Source organism: Nyctereutes procyonoides, unplaced genomic scaffold, assembly GCF_905146905.1.
Source record: "Nyctereutes procyonoides isolate TBG_1078 unplaced genomic scaffold, NYPRO_anot_genome, whole genome shotgun sequence".
In the NCBI taxonomy this organism is placed as follows: domain Eukaryota; kingdom Metazoa; phylum Chordata; class Mammalia; order Carnivora; family Canidae; genus Nyctereutes; species Nyctereutes procyonoides.
This window is the reverse complement of record NW_026575162.1, coordinates 2304942-2322727: the sequence shown is the minus strand read 5'-3', so window position 1 is coordinate 2322727 and position 17786 is coordinate 2304942. Positions and strand designations below refer to the sequence as shown.

General features: G+C 37.9%; 1 pseudogene; it reads right to left on the bottom strand.

Annotated features, from left to right (window-relative positions):
- The window catches only part of LOC129503018 (centromere protein V-like), a 35392-nt pseudogene extending 18950 nt beyond the window's left edge, over window positions 1-16442 (bottom strand).
- Window positions 16443-17786: the final 1344 nt, after the last annotated feature.

The following is a 17786-nucleotide window of genomic DNA, read 5'->3' as shown; positions in this document are numbered from 1 at the left end:
AATGAGATAAAAGAAAGAGTGAGTGACATAGAAGACAAGTTGATGGCAAAGAGGGAAACTGAGGAAAAACAATTAAAAGACCATGAGGAAAGGTTAAGGGAAATAAATGATAGCCCCAGAAGGAAAAATCTACGTATAATTGGGGTTCCAGAGAGTGACGACAGGGACAGAGGGCCAGAAAGCATATTTGAACAAATCATAGCTAAGAAATTCCCTAACTTGGGGAGGGAAACAGGCATTCAGATCCAGGAGATAGATAGGTCCTTCCCCCCAAATCAGTAAGAACCGTTCAACACCTTGACATTTAATAGTGAAACTTGCAAATTCCAAAGATAAAGAGAAAATCCTCAAAGCAGCAAGAGACAAGAGACCCCTAACTTATAAATGGGGAGAAATATTAGATTAACAGCAGACCTCTCCACAGAGACCTCACAGTCCAGAAAGGGCTGTCAAGATATATTCAGGGTCCTAAATGAGAAGAACCTGCAGCCAAGAATACTTTATCCAGCAAGCCTCTCATTCAGAATAGAAGGAGAGATAAAGAGCTTCCAAGACAGGCAGAAACTAAAGAATATGTGACCACCAAACCAAGCCCTGAAAAAAATATTAAGGAGGACCCTGTAAAGGAAAGAGGAAGCCCAAATAAATAATCCACAAAATCAGGGACTGAATAGGTATTACAATGGCACTAAATTCATATCTTTCAATAGTAACTTGGAACATGAGTGGGCTAGATGATCTCATCAAAAGGCGCAGGGTTTCAGACTGGATAAAAAAGCAAGACCCATCTATTTGCTGTCTACAAGAGACTCATTTTAGACGTAAGGACACCTACAGCCTGAAAATGAAAGGCTGGAGAACCATTTACCATTCAGATGGATCTCAAAAGAAATATGATAATCCTCATATCAGATAAATTAAATTTTATCCCAAAGAATGTAGTAAAAGATGAAGAGGGACACTATATCATACTTAAAGGGTCTATCCAATAAGAGGACCTAATAATCATGAATATTTATGCCCCTAATGTGGGAGCTGCCAAGTATCTCAATCAATTAATAACCAAAGTAAAGGGATCCCTGGGTGGTGCAGCGGTTTAGCGCCTGCCTTTGGCCCAGGGTGCGATCCTGGAGACCCGGGATCGAATCCCACGTCAGGCTCCCGGTGCATGGAGCCTGCTTCTCCCTCTGCCTGTGTCTCTGCCTCTCTCTCTCTCTCTCTCTGTGTGACTATCATAAATAAAAAAATAAAATAAAATAATAAAAAAATAACCAAAGTAAAGATATACTTAAATAATACACTAATACTGGGAGACTTCAACACAGCACTTTCTGCAAATAACAGTTATTCTAAGCACAACATCTCCAAAGAAACAAGAGCTTTAAATGATACACAGAACTTTGCATCGGAATGCCACTGAATACACATTCTTCTCAAGTGCACATGGAACTTTCTCCAGAATGGACCACAATAGACCCATACTGGGTCACAAATCAGGTCTCAACTGATACCAAAAGATTGGGATTGTCCCCTGCATATTTTCAGACAATAATGCTTTGAAACTAGAACTCAATCACAAGAAGAAATTTGGAAGACACTCAAACACGTGGAGGTTAAAGAGCATCCTGCTTAAAGATGAATGGGTCAACCAGGAAATTAGAGAAGAATTAAAAAGATTCATGGAAACTAATGAGAATGAAGATACAACTGCTCAAAATCTTTGGGACACAGCAAAAGCAGTCCTGAGAGGGAAATAGATTGCAATACAAGCATCCCTCAAAAAATTGGAAAAAACTCAAATACACAAGCTAACCTCACTCCTAAAGGAACTGGAGAAAGAACAGCAAATAAAACTTACACCAAGTAGAAGAAGAGAGTTAATAAAGATTTGAGCAGAAATCAATGACATAGGGATAGAAGAACTATAGAACAGATCAACAAAACCAGGAGTTGGCTCCTTGAAAGAATTAATAAGATAGATGAACCATTAGCCAGCCTTATTAAAAACAAAAGAGAAAAGACTCAAATAGATAAAATCACGAATGAAAAAGGGGAGATCACAACCAATACCAAGGAAGTACAAATGATTTTAAAAACATATTATGTATGAGTAGCCATATGCCAATAAATTAGGCAATCTAGAAGAAATGGACACATTTCTGGGAAACCACAAACTACCAAAACTGGAACAGGAAGAACTAGAAAACCTGAACAGGCCAATGACTAGGGAGGAAATTGAAGCAGTCATCAAAAACCTCCCAAGACACAAAAGTCCAGGGCCAGATGGCTTCCCAGGGGAAATTCTATCAAACTTTTAAAGAAGAAACAATACATATTCTACTAAAGCTGTTCCAAAAGATAGAAATGGATGGAATACTTCCAAACTCGTTTTATGAGACCAGCATCACTTTGATTCCAAAACCAGACAAGGACCCCACCAAAAAGGAGATTTATAGACCAATATCCCCCACGAACACAGATGCAAAAATTCTCAACAAGATACTAGCCAATAGGATCCAACAGTACATTAAGAAGATTATTCACTGTGACCAAGTGGGATTTATCCCCGGGATGAAAGACTTGTTCAACACTCAAAAAACAATCAACATGATAGATCATATCAATAAGAGAAAAAACAAGACCCATATGATCCTCTCAATAGATGCAGAGAAAGCATTTGACAAAATACAGCATCCATTCCTGATCAAAACTCTTCAGAGTGTAGGGATAGAGGGAACTTTCCTTAGATCCTTAGCATCTTAAAAGCCATCTAGGAAAAGCCCACAGCAAATATCATTCTCAATGGGGAAACACGGAGAGCCTTTTACCTAAGGGTAAAAGTAGGAATGTCCACTTTCACCACTGCTATTCAACATAGTACTGGAAGTCCTAGCCTCAGCAATCAGACAACAAAAAGAAATAAAAGGCATTCAAGTTGGCAAAGAAGAAGTCAAACTCTTGCTCTTCGCAGATGACATGACACTGTACACAGAAAACCCAAAAGCCTCCACCCCAAGATTGCTAGAACTCATATAGCAATTCAGCAGTATGGCAGGATACAAACTCAATGCCCAGAAGTCAGTGGCATTTATATACACTAACAATGAGACTGAAGAAAGAGAAATTATGGAGTCAATCCCATTTACAATTGCACCCAAAAGCATAAGATACCTAGGAATAAACCTTACCAAAGAAGTAAAGGATCTATACCCTAAAAACTACAGAACACTTCTGAAAGAAATTGAGGAAGACACAAAGAGATGGAAAAATATTCCATGCTCATGGATTGGAAGAATTAATATTGTGATAATGTCAATGCTACCCAGGGCAATTTACACATTGAATGCAATCCCTATCAAAATACCATGGACTTTATTCAGAGAGTTGGAACAAATCATCTTAAGATTTGTGTGGAATCAGAAAAGACCCCGAATAGCCAGCGGAATATTGAAAAAGAAAACCGAGCTGGGGGCATCACAATGCCAGATTTCAGGTTGTACTACAAAGCTGTGATTATTAAGACAGTGTGGTACTGGCACAAAAACATAGATCAATGGAACAGAATAGCGAACCCAGAAATGGGCCCTCAACTCTATGGCCAACTAATATTCGACAAAGCAGGAAAGACAAGCCACTGGAAAAAGGACAGTCTCTTCAGTAAATGGTGCTAGGAAAATTGTACAGCCACGTGTAGAAGAATGAAATTAGACCATTCTCTTACACCATACACAAAAATAAACTCAAAATGGATGAAAGATCTAAATGTGAGACAAGAATCCATCAAAATCCTAGAGGAGAACACAGGTAGCACCCTTTTTGAACTTGGCCACAGCAACTTCTTGCAAGATACATCTAGGAAGGCAAGGGAAACAAAAGCAAAAATGAATTATTGGGACTTCATTAAGATAAAAAGCTTCTGCACAGCAAAAGAAACAGTCAACAAAACTGTAAGACAACCTACAGAATGGGAGAAGATATTTGCAAATGCCCTATCAGATAAAGGGCTAGTATCCAAGATCTATAAAGAACTGATTAAACTCAACAGCAAAGAAACAAACAATCCAATGGGCAAAAGACATGAACAGAAATCTCACAGAGGAAGACCTACCTAGACATGGCCAACAAGCATATGAGAAAATGCTCCGCATCACTGGCCATCGGGGAAATACAAATCAAAACCACAATGAGATACCACCTCACACCAGTGAGAATGATGAAAATTAACAAGACAGGAAACAACAAATGTTGGAGAGGATGTGGAGAAAGGGGAACCCTCTTGCACTGTTGGTGGGAATGTGACCTGGTTCAGCCACTCTGGAAAACTGTGTGGAGGTTCCTCAAGAGTTAAAAATAGAACTGCCCTATGACCCAGCAATTGCACTGCTGGGGATTTACCCCAAAGATACAGATGCAGTGAAATGCTGGGACACCTGCATCCCAAAGTTTATAGCAGCAACGTCCACAATAGCCAAACTGTGGAAGGAGCCTCCCTGTCCATCAAAAGATGAATGGATCAAGAAGATGTGGTCTATGTATACAATGGAATATTCCTCAGCCATCAGAAACGACAAATACCTACCATTTGCTTCAACGTGGATGGAACAGGAGGGTATTATGCTGAGTGAAATAAGTCAATCGGAGAAAGACAAACATTATGTGGTCCCATTCATCTGGGGGATATAAAATATAGTGAAAGGGAATAAAGGGGAAAGGAGAGAAAATGAGTGAGAAATATCAGTGAGGGTGACAGAAACTGAGAGACTCCTAACTCTGGGAAACGAACAAGGGGGTGGTGGAAGGGGAAGTGGGCGGGGGGTTGAGGTGACTGGGTGACAGGCACTGAGGGGGGCACTTGACGGGATGAGCCCTGAGTGTTATGCCATATGTTTGCAAATTGAGCTCCAATAAAAAAATATTTTAAAACAGAGAGTAGTGAAAAATAATAAACTTAAAAAAAACTTTGAACAGAAGTTAATTCTCGGTCCCTAGTATGAAATAGCTCTAGTTTTGTTAATCAAACAGCAAGAACACTACTCATCACCCTTTAACTGGACTTAGGTAAGTAAAGTAGGCCATGTTGAAAAGAAAACAGGTAAAAATTTTAGTGCACAGATTATGTATAACAACTAATATTGATTTTTAGTTGCCACAGGATTTTGTTTGGAAATATTCCTATTACAGAGGAAAGGGAATATCAATATAGAATGAAACATTGTGAATGACCGGGTAAGCATGGATTCCATATACACTGCATACATTAAGCCCATGTCTAACTTTTTCCATTTATAAAAAAATATATATAAAAGTGGACAAAAAAATCCACTGAATGATCTTAGCACAAACATGCAATGAAAACTTGCTTTTTGACTGAGACAGATCTTTGAGTGCTGAGTCAAAAGGAGGACTTTAACCTAAAAACTGTCCAAAATCTGCTCTGAGAATCTTTTTTGTAATGTTATACAAAAACTTTATCCCCCCCAAAAAAAATTGTACTCCTGATGAACTATTTAAGCCAGTTTTGATGGATGTTAACTGGATTAAAACCTCTTTCAAGAAAATAATAACCCATCCAATTGAGTTACCTGTCATTGACCTTGAACTAAATTTATTTTTGAATGTCACCATCTTTTCCCTATAAATGTCTCTACCAAAACAGAAATCCTTGAAATGGCCTGCTATTTTATAAGTCCATAAAGTTCTTGGCATGTGTACATAACTAATTACTCAATGTTATTTAATAGTATTTTGTGCAAAAGAAAGAGCAAATTATCAATTATTAACAGATGTTTTAAAATGAGAATACTGAGTATAAATTGTATTGTTATGGCTTAAGGGGAAAAAATCAAAATAATCATTATGTTAGCCACCAGTATGAGGGGAAGATAATTCCAAGATTATCAGTATCAACATGTCACATGTGACATGACAGCTACCCCTGGAATGATATAGGACATATACCTAAACAAGGGGAATAAGAACAATAAATAATTCCTGGTGAGATGAAGGAAATTAGGAAAACCAGCTCATGTTTAAGGTTCTGAATTATATTAAATAGCACAAATGGATTATGGGTATTAGGGAAAGTAGTCAGGAGATAGCATGTTACATAAATACAATGATTGCAAGGGAAGAAATAATTCATAGGAAAATGGAATTAAAGTACTATGTTGCAACCCCCTCCTCTATAGCATAGAGATTATGATTTTCTTCAAAGGGCTGAATCATATGAAAAGATATTTATGAAGTATTCAGCAATCACAGTCCCACTCAGGGCGCATAAAAACCTACTTAGATTGTCACTAACTAAAATTACCCAAAATTTATTTTCAATTAGTACAAAAAAATTTGACATAAACACTAGATTTTTACCCCTCAGCATTTTTTTAAATCCTAGACTGCCCAAGAACACATTAATTCATATCATGTGAAAATATTAGAGAAGAAAGAGAGTGAACAACAGGATGTTTAACTTCAAGTTATAAAAAATAAGCTAAGTACTATTTAAGAAGTACTGATACAACAGATGAAAACTTATATCCACACCCAATACGGGGGGCGGGGGCTTGGGTACAGCTTTTCCAACATGACTGCCACATCTTCATTCTTTTTTATCTCTTGCAAGCCAGGGAGGACACAGCAGAGATGTCTTTATAGGCATCTGCGGGGCCTGGTGATAAAAGGAAGAGTCAAAAGTAGGAGAAGATAGTAAATCTCATTTTCCCAGTAATTTATATTGGTCAGCAGTTTATAACCTGAGTAGTGGTGTAAGAAAATATATAACATTTTGTTTGCCAGCCCCAAGTTACATCATGTAACCTTTTAGGATAGATGTCCTGGGACACCTGAGTGGCTCAGCAGTTGAGTGTCTGCCTTCAGCTCAGGACATGATCTAGGAGTTCTGGGATCTAGTCCCACATTGGCCTCCTGCATGGAGCCTGCTTCTCCTCCCTCTATGTCTCTGCCTCTGTGTGTGTATGTGTGTGTATGTGTGTGTCTCCTGAATGAATGAATGAATGAATGAATAAATAAATAAATAAATAAATAAATAAATAAATAAATAAAATCTTTTAAAAAAGAGGATAGTTGTCTTTAGTGTGCTAATATTTTCGGAGACCATCCAGGAGTTCTTTTTTTTTTTTTAGATTTTATTTATTTATTTATGAGAGACACAGAGAGAGAGACAGAGACATAGGCAGAGGGAGAAGCAGGCTCCATGCAGGGAGCCTGATGTGGGACTCAATCCCAGGACTCCAGGATCATGCCCTGAGCCAAAGGCAGATGCTTAACTGCTAAACCACCCAGGTGTCCCCATCCCAGATTTCTGAGTTATATAGGAGATAGTGATTCAGGTACAAAGAATGAACTGTAGATAGGAGGTCATCCATAGACCAATTTTGCACCAAGTGTGTGATCAAGTATTTCAAATTTTCTTTGATACTAGTTATTATAAGAACCTCTTCAGATCCTAGTTCAGGGCCTAAACTGCAATTCTCAGCCATAATCACCTAGAACCCCTGCTCTGAAAAGTATCCCACTTCATCTAGCCCCTTTCCAGCTGCCCAGGAGAACAGGGCTCAAACCAGGGTGGAGGATAATAAGCACCTATGATGAAGTCAACACATCCAAATGATGTAATTTTAATGCTCTCTGCTCTAACCAAATTTTATTCTATACCTCATTCTTTTGAAATGCATGCCAGACTTGTCAGCCCCTTTTTGAAAACTTAGATCACTCTTCTCACCTTAGATTTTCCCCCTGGTCTAAATTTCTTGTAACTGAACTAAAAGGCAGCCTGTGGAATGCAAGTGACATATCGGATAAAGGAGTCAGTATCCAAAATCTATAAAGAACTTATCAAACTCAACACCCAAAAACAAATTATCCAGTTAAGAAATGAGCAGAAGACATGAATAGACACTTTTCCAAAGACATCCAAGTGGCTAACAGACACATGAAAAGATGCTCAACATCACTTATCATCAGGGAAATACAAATTGAATACCACCTCAGCCTGGTCAGAATGACTAAAATTAACACAGGAAACAACAGATGTTGGCCAGGATCAGGAGAAAGGGGAACTCTCTTGCACTCTTGGTGAAAATGCAAACTGGTGTAGCCACTTTGCAAAACAGTATGGAGGTTCCTCAGAAAAGTTGAAAATAGAACTATTTGATCTCTGTGATCAAATATGAAAATAGAACTCAGTGATCTAGCAATTGTACTATTAGGTATTTACCCAAAGGATACAAAAAATACATGATAATTTTTATTTAAATTCCAGTTAGTTAACATATGTTAACAATGTTGGTTTCAGTAGTAGAATTAAGTGATTCATGATTCATCACTTACATTCAACACTCAGTGCTCATCATATCAAGTGTCTTCCTTAATACCCATCACTATTTAGCTCATCCCCTACCCACTTCCCTCCATCAACTCTCATTTTGTTCTCTATCTTAAGAGTCTCTTATGGTTTGTTTCTCTCTGATTTTTCTTTTTTTCCCTCCCTTCTGCTCATCTGTTTTGTTTTTCAAATTTTATATATGAGTGAGATCATAGAGTATTTGTCTTTCTCTGACTTATTTCATTTAGTATAATACACTCCAGCTCCATCAATGACTCAGAGAAAGTAGAAAAATATAAGGGGTCTCATGGTTTTGACAAAGGGACACTGTCAGCAGAGGTAGTATGGACAAAAAGAGTTAGAAATCATGCTAGGAATGCAGACATCAGCCGCAGATGGTGGTGGGACAGATGCCAACTTCCAAAAACCAAACAGAAGCCAGAAAGAACAGAGGACAATATAAACCAGATACTCCTCTCCAATACCCCTCTCCAAAGTCCAACCACAAGATGTTATGATGAAATCCAAGCTCTTTAAAGTATGAATATATCCCTGGAGACAGGAGATAGAAACCCAAAATACTAAATACTAAAAATGATATAAACATTACTGAACTTTATTCAGTATGCTTGAAATGATAGTTTAAATTAATAAAGTGATATATTTCTGCATATCAGAGTTTATGGAAATTATTCTTGCAATAGAAGACATCATTTCTCTTCTCTGTTACTTTCTAGACTAACTAAACTTCCTTTCCTCCTCCTACTTAGCCTATGTTTTGGCACATGCTACTTCCAGACTTCAGAAGTTAAGTCCCACACCCATCCTAACTAAATCTAGTCTAGATGTCTAGACTACTACAGACATTCAGCAAATGACAGCTAGATATATACTGCTCACAAGCATGATCTATTTTTAGGTCTACCAATTTTTTATTTCTTTTCAGTGTTTAGGGATATTTTAGTATTATTTGGTTCTATTAAATAGTGTAAGGCTAATATATCATTCTAAGGCTAAAGAGTTGAAGAGAATGTGAAGAGCTATAGCAATGCCACTCAGTACTTTGAACTGTTTCTAAGTTCTATGTCAAACAAAAAAAATTATATACGAATCTATCATTTTTTTTAAAATTGCAATTAATCTTCCCTTTGGTTGGAAACAATCAGTTGGAAAACACCTGAATCATGAGACTCTGCTATCTGAATATCTGAATGCTTCACTTTCTAAATTTGATCACGTCTGTCACCATTTTTTTGGTGCATCAGAAGTTTTTACATCTTAGAGCAATACATTATATTAAGATAAGCAGGAAATAGACATTGCTTTTTTAAAAAGTAGTCTAGAGACTATTGTTAAAGGGGAGTTGGCAAAAAAATCTGAATGATGGATTCTCAAGATCAATTTTAGAAAAGAATACATATGGAAGCTGGAATAGAGGTGGATTTCTCTTAAAACTGTCAATTTTTATGTTCCCCTGGGAATATTTATACTCCAGTTTAAAGACCAGAACTATATATCATTCTAGAGCTAGAGATAGATCAGTGACTAAGACAAAGACCCTGACCTCAGGGAAATTTTATTCTAGTCTGAGGACACGTATTTCTTAAAAGACCAGTAAAAAAAATAATCAAGCAATATAATCTCAGCAGTAAGTGCCACAAAGCATTTAAAAAGGGATGACAGTGTGGTCAATGGAAAATTCCCTGAAGGGATAACTTTGAACTGAAACCTGAAGGATGCAAAAGAGACAGATGTAAATAAAACTAGAAGGAAAAAGCTCCAGGCAGAAAGAAAACTAGTCAACAAAGAACACAATCAGAGAAGAAGGAGGAAACAATATGCAACATAGTTGGAGAAGTAAGCAGGGGGATAGACTTTTAGGTCATATGGAGGAGGTAGGTATCACTTCATTCTAAGAGCACTGGAGAAGCACTGAAGGTTCTGAGCATGTAAGTGGCACACTCCATTATATTTCTTAAAGTCTGGCTTGTAAAGAAGGTATTGTGGAGAGGCCAAAGAGGATACTTTAGTCAAACTTCCAATTAAGAGACAGCAGTGGCTCAGAATACAGTGAGGAAAAATAGAAGTAGATGGCTTTGAGATGTATTACAGAAAAATCAAGAATAATTCCTTGTGGTGTGCTTATGGGAGATGAAAGAAAAAGAGAAATAATAATCCCCTGATTTTTTGAGTCACTAGGAGGATGACTGGTTTGAGACAGATTAAGAGAAGAAGATGTTTGAGAGGGAAACCAAGGGTTCAGATTTGAATGTGTAGACTATGAAAAGCTTATTAGATCTCCAAATAAAGGTGTCGATTGGGTATTTGTTTATGTGAGATTCTCAGAGAAGAGGTCAGGGTTAGATAAATAAACTTGAAAATCATCAGCATATAAATTGTATGTTAAAAAGAGGTCTAGATTAGGGGCACCGGGATGGCTCAGATGATTAAGAGACCTGCTCTTGGTTTGGGCTTCCGTGGTGGTCTCAGGGTTGTGAGGTCCAGCCCTGCATCAGGGTCCGTACACTGCACAAAGTCTACTTGTCCATCTTCCTCCCACCCTGCTCCTTCTCCCGTTCACGCACCTGCTCTCTCTCTCTCAAATAAATACATAATATCTTTTTTAAATATAGGTATAGATTAACTCAATTGTGGAGAGAATGAAATGGGTAGAGGGAAATATATCAAGAACAAGCTCTGAAACAATCTGTTAGTACTTAACTGAATTTTAGAACACAGAGGTCACTGGGGACCTTGACAAGACAGGTTCATTGAAGTGGAGTAGGATTAAGAACAAGCAGGTGTGAAAATGGGGGCAAGCAGTGGAAATGGGATAACTGCCAGTCAGGGTTCACAGGTCAAGATAAGATTTGTTTTCGTTGCTTTTTAATAGAAAGAAGTGCCTGCAGTATTTACGCCTCCTCAAATGCCTACTTGAAGTTTATGAAATTGATGCTTGAAATGATTCCGTTAATAATGAGATGTTGCTGATACATGACAGCACTGGAGAGACCACCAATGGCGGGAGAAAGCAACTCTATGCTCGGGCAGGAAAGGGACATATCTGAACACCCTGTGCAAGGGAAGAATGGCATCCATATATTAAAAATAACTTGCGACCACAGGATGCAAACACTTCCACTTAAAATAACCCCCAGGGTCAATATATTGAAGCAGCCATGCAGCACTGTGCAGACTGTACTGAACTGCCAACAGAGCTGCTGGCCCACTTGATCCCACAGCTTATCCCAAGGAACACATACCAGCAGCTTTTCCAGGGGTGTGCCGGTGAACTGGCTCTCCAGGAGGAAAAAAGCAGGGGATAAGGAGGGAAAGGGAGAGAGACAGAAAGAAAGAATGAAAATGAGGAAGGAAGGGAGAGTTAATTGCAGTTAATTTTGATCAATTTCAGCTCTTAGCATAGTAGCACCGCTCATCTCCCACCTCCATAGCAGACAGCTGTGCACACGTTCCAGAGCAACCCGTCCCACAGCTGGCAGGAAACAGGGTAAGCAAAAGATCTGTGCTCCGATTGCTGAATGCTGCTCCTGACCACAGAAGTTCGGGGAGGGTGTGGGCCAGTATGGTTGCAAGCTGTCATTGCAAGCCCCTGCTTCTTGAGCTGAAGTGACTTGTAGGGGATTTAAAGGGCTAGCTCTCGTCCTCTTGCCCCCGCTTCATTTTTATCTTTTCCTTTTTATGAGCCAGAGATTAAATATTAGGTCATTCTAAAGCAACTGCATATATGGGGAAAATCAGAAAATCAGGCAAAGGTACAGACCCACAAAACATCTGAGAAAACTTTAAGTATGCCTCTCAAGTCTATCCTTTCCGCATAAAGTTTCATTTCTCTGATAGAAACAATTTCTTTAAATCTGCTTAGAGTCATTCTGTTTAATTTTTTTTTTAAAAGATGACGGGCACCTGGGTGACTCAATCAGTTAAGCGTCTGCCTTTGGCTCAGGTCATGATCCCAGGGTCCTGGAATCAAGCCCTGCAACGGGCGGGCTCCCTGCTCAGCTGGGAGTCTGCGTCTCCCTCTCCCTCTGCCACTCCCCCTGTTTCTTCTCTCTCTCCCTCTCTCTCTCTCTCTCTGTCAAATAAAGAAATAAAGATGACATATATTTGATAATAAATGTACACTCACTAAATAGCATAATACAAAGGAAGAAGCAGCTTTTAAATTGCCAATAACCTTAAGATTACAATTATTAAGATGTTGAATTGTACAGGATGGAGCAAAGGGTGGATACAAAATGAAAAGCAAAATTGTTTTGTATCTTTAAGTGTGCAAAACACCTTTATTGATATATCCTATTCTTAATTCATGCTGAATAAATATAACGTAGAAGAAATCAAATTCCACAGACAGCAAATAGTAACAAAGAACTGAAAGGGGTTCTTTTTCGGTCATCATATGAATTTACAATTTCCAGGTATAACAAATTCAGAAAGCACTGCACAAACTGAATAGAGTTCTGGGAATGTTTTGCACATTTGCTGAATAATCAAAACACTTCCAACAGAGCAGGTGGGGCAGAGGGGGGGAGAAAAAGTAGATCTACTGAAAAACATTTTCATGGCACAGAACCACTGAATTAAATAACTTCAAATAAACATGTGACCCTTGCAATATTTTCAAGTAACATTCAATAAGAAGAAAAGATTTACATGAAAGAACTTCCTAAGGGTGTATGAACATTCAGATGAAAGAAGTATGCTCAGTGGAGTAGAGAACCCAAAATGCTTTGCAAAAGCCTGTCCATTGCTCGAGCATTATGGCTTCAAAAGGGGCTATAGAAGGAAATGAAAAATTAGAATAAATACTGATCAAGCAATGAAAGGGCGGAATGAAAGTGAGTTTCCATATTGATATATCCAACTCCAGATATCATTTCTCTATGGATGATCCAGAGATGATTAAGTCACGGTACATCAAAACCTGAATTCAATCTCAAATCTGCTGCCAAATTTTCTTTCTTAAGATCTCGTTTGAAAACAGCCCATCTACCCAGGTACAACAAACCTCAGTCAGCTTTGAATCTTTGCTCTTTTTCATTTTTCCCAATTTTTACCGATTACATTGGTTTCACTACTAATATATTGACACTCCTTTCAATTTGTATGTTGATGACCTACGCCAGAGCCTTAGTGGTCTCTTGCCTAGGTCACTGTAACAATGCCTTAATTGATTTCCCTGTCCCCAATGTTTCTTCTTTCAATCTATTCTCCACGTTGCTTCCAAAGTGATCATTCTGAAATGTAAATCTGATCATATCACTTCCTTGATAAATATTCTCCAAAAGTTTCCTGATACCAACTGGGATAAAATCCAGACTCCTTAGCATGACATAAAAAGCCCTTGATAAAAATTAACATCCTTCTTATGCATTCTTTCCCCAGATTCCTGGCTGTCCTTTCAGATCCAATTCAAGAATTATCTTCTCTGAATATTCATTTGTGAAACCCTTATTTAACTCAGATTCCCTAACCACAGTAGTTACTATTCCCTTTGTCTTAGAATTTATTTTAGTTTGTTGTAATTGACTGACCATGTGTCTTCATTCCTAAGATTTTGTCAACAACTTAAGGGAAGAAGTCATTGTATCTCATTTTTGTATCCCCAGCATGGAACACAAACACAGTTAGCAATTAAAGTCCTTGAGGAATAAAGAAAATAAGAAAGGAAATAAAGGAGGGATCAACTAGATAACTTATAAACCTATAGCTCTAATATTCTGCCTCCATGATTTAATTTATTTGGCCAGAGCCTCATGTTATGCACATATGATCTACGTGCAGTGAGGTGTAAACTACCAAAACCAGTAGGCTTCTCTTCTATTCTCCAACTGGAGAAATAATTTCCTTAAACTGGAGAAATAATTTCCTTAAACTCGTCACATAAAGGCAACAAGGAAATTTTTAAATAAGAGAAACTTTAAGTAGTATAAATTCTTAGGATTACCAAGAGAAATAGATCCCTAGGTGGTATACCAAAGACCTGGCTTTTACCTCCAAAGCAAATGCCTCCACCCCATGGCTGTAGAAAGTTGTCACCAAAGCCAAGTATCACAGAGGTGAAATTTTCCATACACTAGAGGGCAGTCTTGGAGCAGCAGTTGGTATTTTCTATGCTGCTGAAGTTCCTTTGTCTGGATTTTTATCCCCTTCTATCAAGTTAAAATGTATCTTCCCTTCCTAGACTCAGCTAGGTTGTGCCCTCCTCTGTAGCATACCCATAGCTTTTTTTTTTTCCCAGAATACAACACACTGTTGTTATGTAAATGTTGAGAGGCTATTCTCTCCATGGGGGTTTTGCATTCCTGCTCATTTGAGCAAAGACACTGACTGATTTTGTTTTCAAATATCTTTTCAAGGATGTGTGTATGGCAAACTGCCTTAGAAGACAAAGACAGTGTTTCTCTTTGAGGGGGAAGAAGGTGGGATTTTTTCTTAACCTGTCTTGATAATAAGGTACTATCTCCCACCAAGGTAAAGGTTAGACAAGTTTGCTAGCAGCCTCCTTTATAAGATGAGGAGCTTCCTAAGCTTAAGTGTCCTCAACTGTGATAGAAACCTACTGTGTACACATCTACCTGAGCCATTCACATCACCCCAAGGAAAAAAGGAGGGTGGGGAAAGGATCCATGAGAACATGAAGTTCACGCTGCTCATTGTACCATGAGTAATAAAAGTCCTTTTTTTCTGACCCAGAGATCTCATTTTATACCAGCATCTATGAAACTCTGGCAGGCTTACTTGTTAAGCATTTAACCAGAGTGGAATCTTGGACCCTCTTTGAGTTCCTGATACTGTGCAATGAGTGTGTGTGTAACCTATTCGTTTTCTTCTGACCATGAACTCCTTAAGAGTAAGAACTGTAACTAATTCATCCTGATATCTCTAAGACCTCACCTACTTAAAATTAAAAGAGATGTTAACTGAATAAAAATCTACTGAGAACATGACTAATTGAGAAGATGAAAAGGGGTCAGGGAAAATGTGTCCCATAATTTACAAATCTTTTCATTATTTAAATTCATGCTTTTCATTAAGTTAAATTAATGCTATTGTTCCAAGTTAGAAAAATACTAGACTGTTGTTCATACATACTTTTTACATGACAATTACCATCTTAACACCAACTCTCACACTGTCATTCTATCCTCATTTTGTAAGTTTTTTGCCCTACTTCAGCAAAATAAATGCATTCTTTCTAAGTATCTAACATATTTTACCACAGATATATAAAAAGTTACAAAGAGTTTTGGTTAAGTAAAAATCCGTGCTTAGATGTAATTAATGATAGAAATGAGATGTCATTCTCTCTAATGGCGTGGATTGAGAGGAAGTGGGGAAAAAAATCCTTCCTTTAACATATACACTTAGTGCCACAAATGAACACAGAAGAATACAAATCTCATGGAAGATAACGAACTTGGACCATGATTCTTCTTCTCCCTACTCCCCACATCGCCATCAACATTAAAGTTCAAAATAGAAAATCATGTCTTTTTGTAATAAAGGACAATGAGAGCTTCTGACTAAATATGAACCATAAGAAAGAAGGGGTGTGTTTTTGTGTTCCACATAGGAATGTTGCTTTTGGATTCCATGTTTGGTTAACTTTGGAACTCATCCTTATTCAGTCACTCTTGTACTATGGGTATGTCTAGAAAAATGACTGTATGGGTGTGCAAAGAGTTAAAACATTATAACTACTAAAAATTGGGGCCCAAGCAATTTTGTTGTGGGTCTCTCTTCTGAGTGTGATAGTAAAGAAAGAAATGTCCCCTTCTTCCTAAGAGGAAACCTCATAACTCGACAAGGCATCCAGAGAAGTGGAAAGTTCAATGGTGGTAGCAATAGAATCAGCAAGTAAGGCATAAGAACCAGGAGGAACAGAAAATTTACCAAAGCCACATCTCTGTAGATCTTCTGGGTCCTTGTGGCTTTTCTCATTGACTTGGGGAGAGTGGGTGCCAATGAAACTGGAGGCACCTGATTGATTGACATACCTGATAGACCAAGTTATCTGGGTATCAGCCACAGTGGGGTCCAGACAAAAGGTCTGAATCAAAAGATCATGTGTAGGCATCCCTGGTGAGTCTTAGAAACATTTGGGAAGGGGAACCTTGCAAGTAAACTGGGTGAAGTTTTAAAGCCATTGAAATTTGGTCGTAAATACAAATGCAATTTCATTTTATCCTCAAGCTTGTGAAGCACAGGGGACATTTGGTAACAAAAATATCAAAGTACAAAAGATAAATTTCAAAGGAAAAGTTTACAGCTTGTCCTCTGCAGGACAGACTATCTGTGATGCTCTTTCATCACAGTTAGTTAAATGACGGTTCTGGCGGTGCAATGACTCAGAGATAACAATAAAGTTGTAACATCAATATCCTCAAATGTTTGGGGATATATTTGAGAACATAAATATTAAATGTTGAAAAAGGGAGTCAACCTGCCCTTCAAGTTCAGCCAGCTGGCTTTCCTCCACCATGCAGTGTCCTCTAAGATTACCCAAGTGAAAAAAATCAAAACTCTCAAAGAGCAATGGACTGTAGTACTTTGTAAAGAGGTGGTGAATTACTGGTTTTGTCATTGTCATTGTTTTATTTTATTTTTAGAAATCAAAAATTTAATTGTTCCAACTCCACAGGAAAAGATACCTTATTTTAAGGCTGCTATTACAGTATAAGAGGCTCTGAGTACTCTTAGCCCAATAAAGCCTTCTCGCATCTATCTAATGTTGCCGATGATAGATAAATTTCAGCAACTCGTTTCTTTGGCCTTGTTAACTTTCAAGGTCTATTGGTTAATAATGCATTAAAGTAAATTTGCTTATTTCCCTTCCCCACATGGCAGTAATGTAGAGCCATTTAGAATAATGAAAAATGTGGTGAATAAGTTAAGAGCATGACGTACAAACTTCATTACCCAGATTGCCATAAAAGAGGAAGGAAAAAAAGGAGAAAGCAGTAAAGACGGAGGTGAAACAGCTCCAGAGGCAAACTTCACAGATTTGACCTAAATCTTGACAATAAGAGCCAAGCTAAAGATCTAAATTCCTTTCTGAAGTATGAAACTTTTCACTCTTTCTTGGAAGTGCACCTCTCAAAATTATGTTAAATGACTGCCACTTAGGGGAATCTTGCTGGCTGTGCATTATTGATAGAAGTATAATGTCATCTTAATACACTAAAATGAAAATCCCATCGAGAAGTAAAAGAATGGTAGAGAGAAGCAAATATTCCCCTAGAATGCATGATTAACACCTCTGACTATTTTTCTTAAGTTTAAAGAGCTATTATTAGGAAATTGTAGCACTGTGCAGTTAAGTGTAGCAGATGGCATATAGGAGTGAGTGGTGTGCAATTTACAGTAAACAAATTCTTTATCTTTGACGGGTCATGGGGAGAACTAAAACGGTCTCCAATTC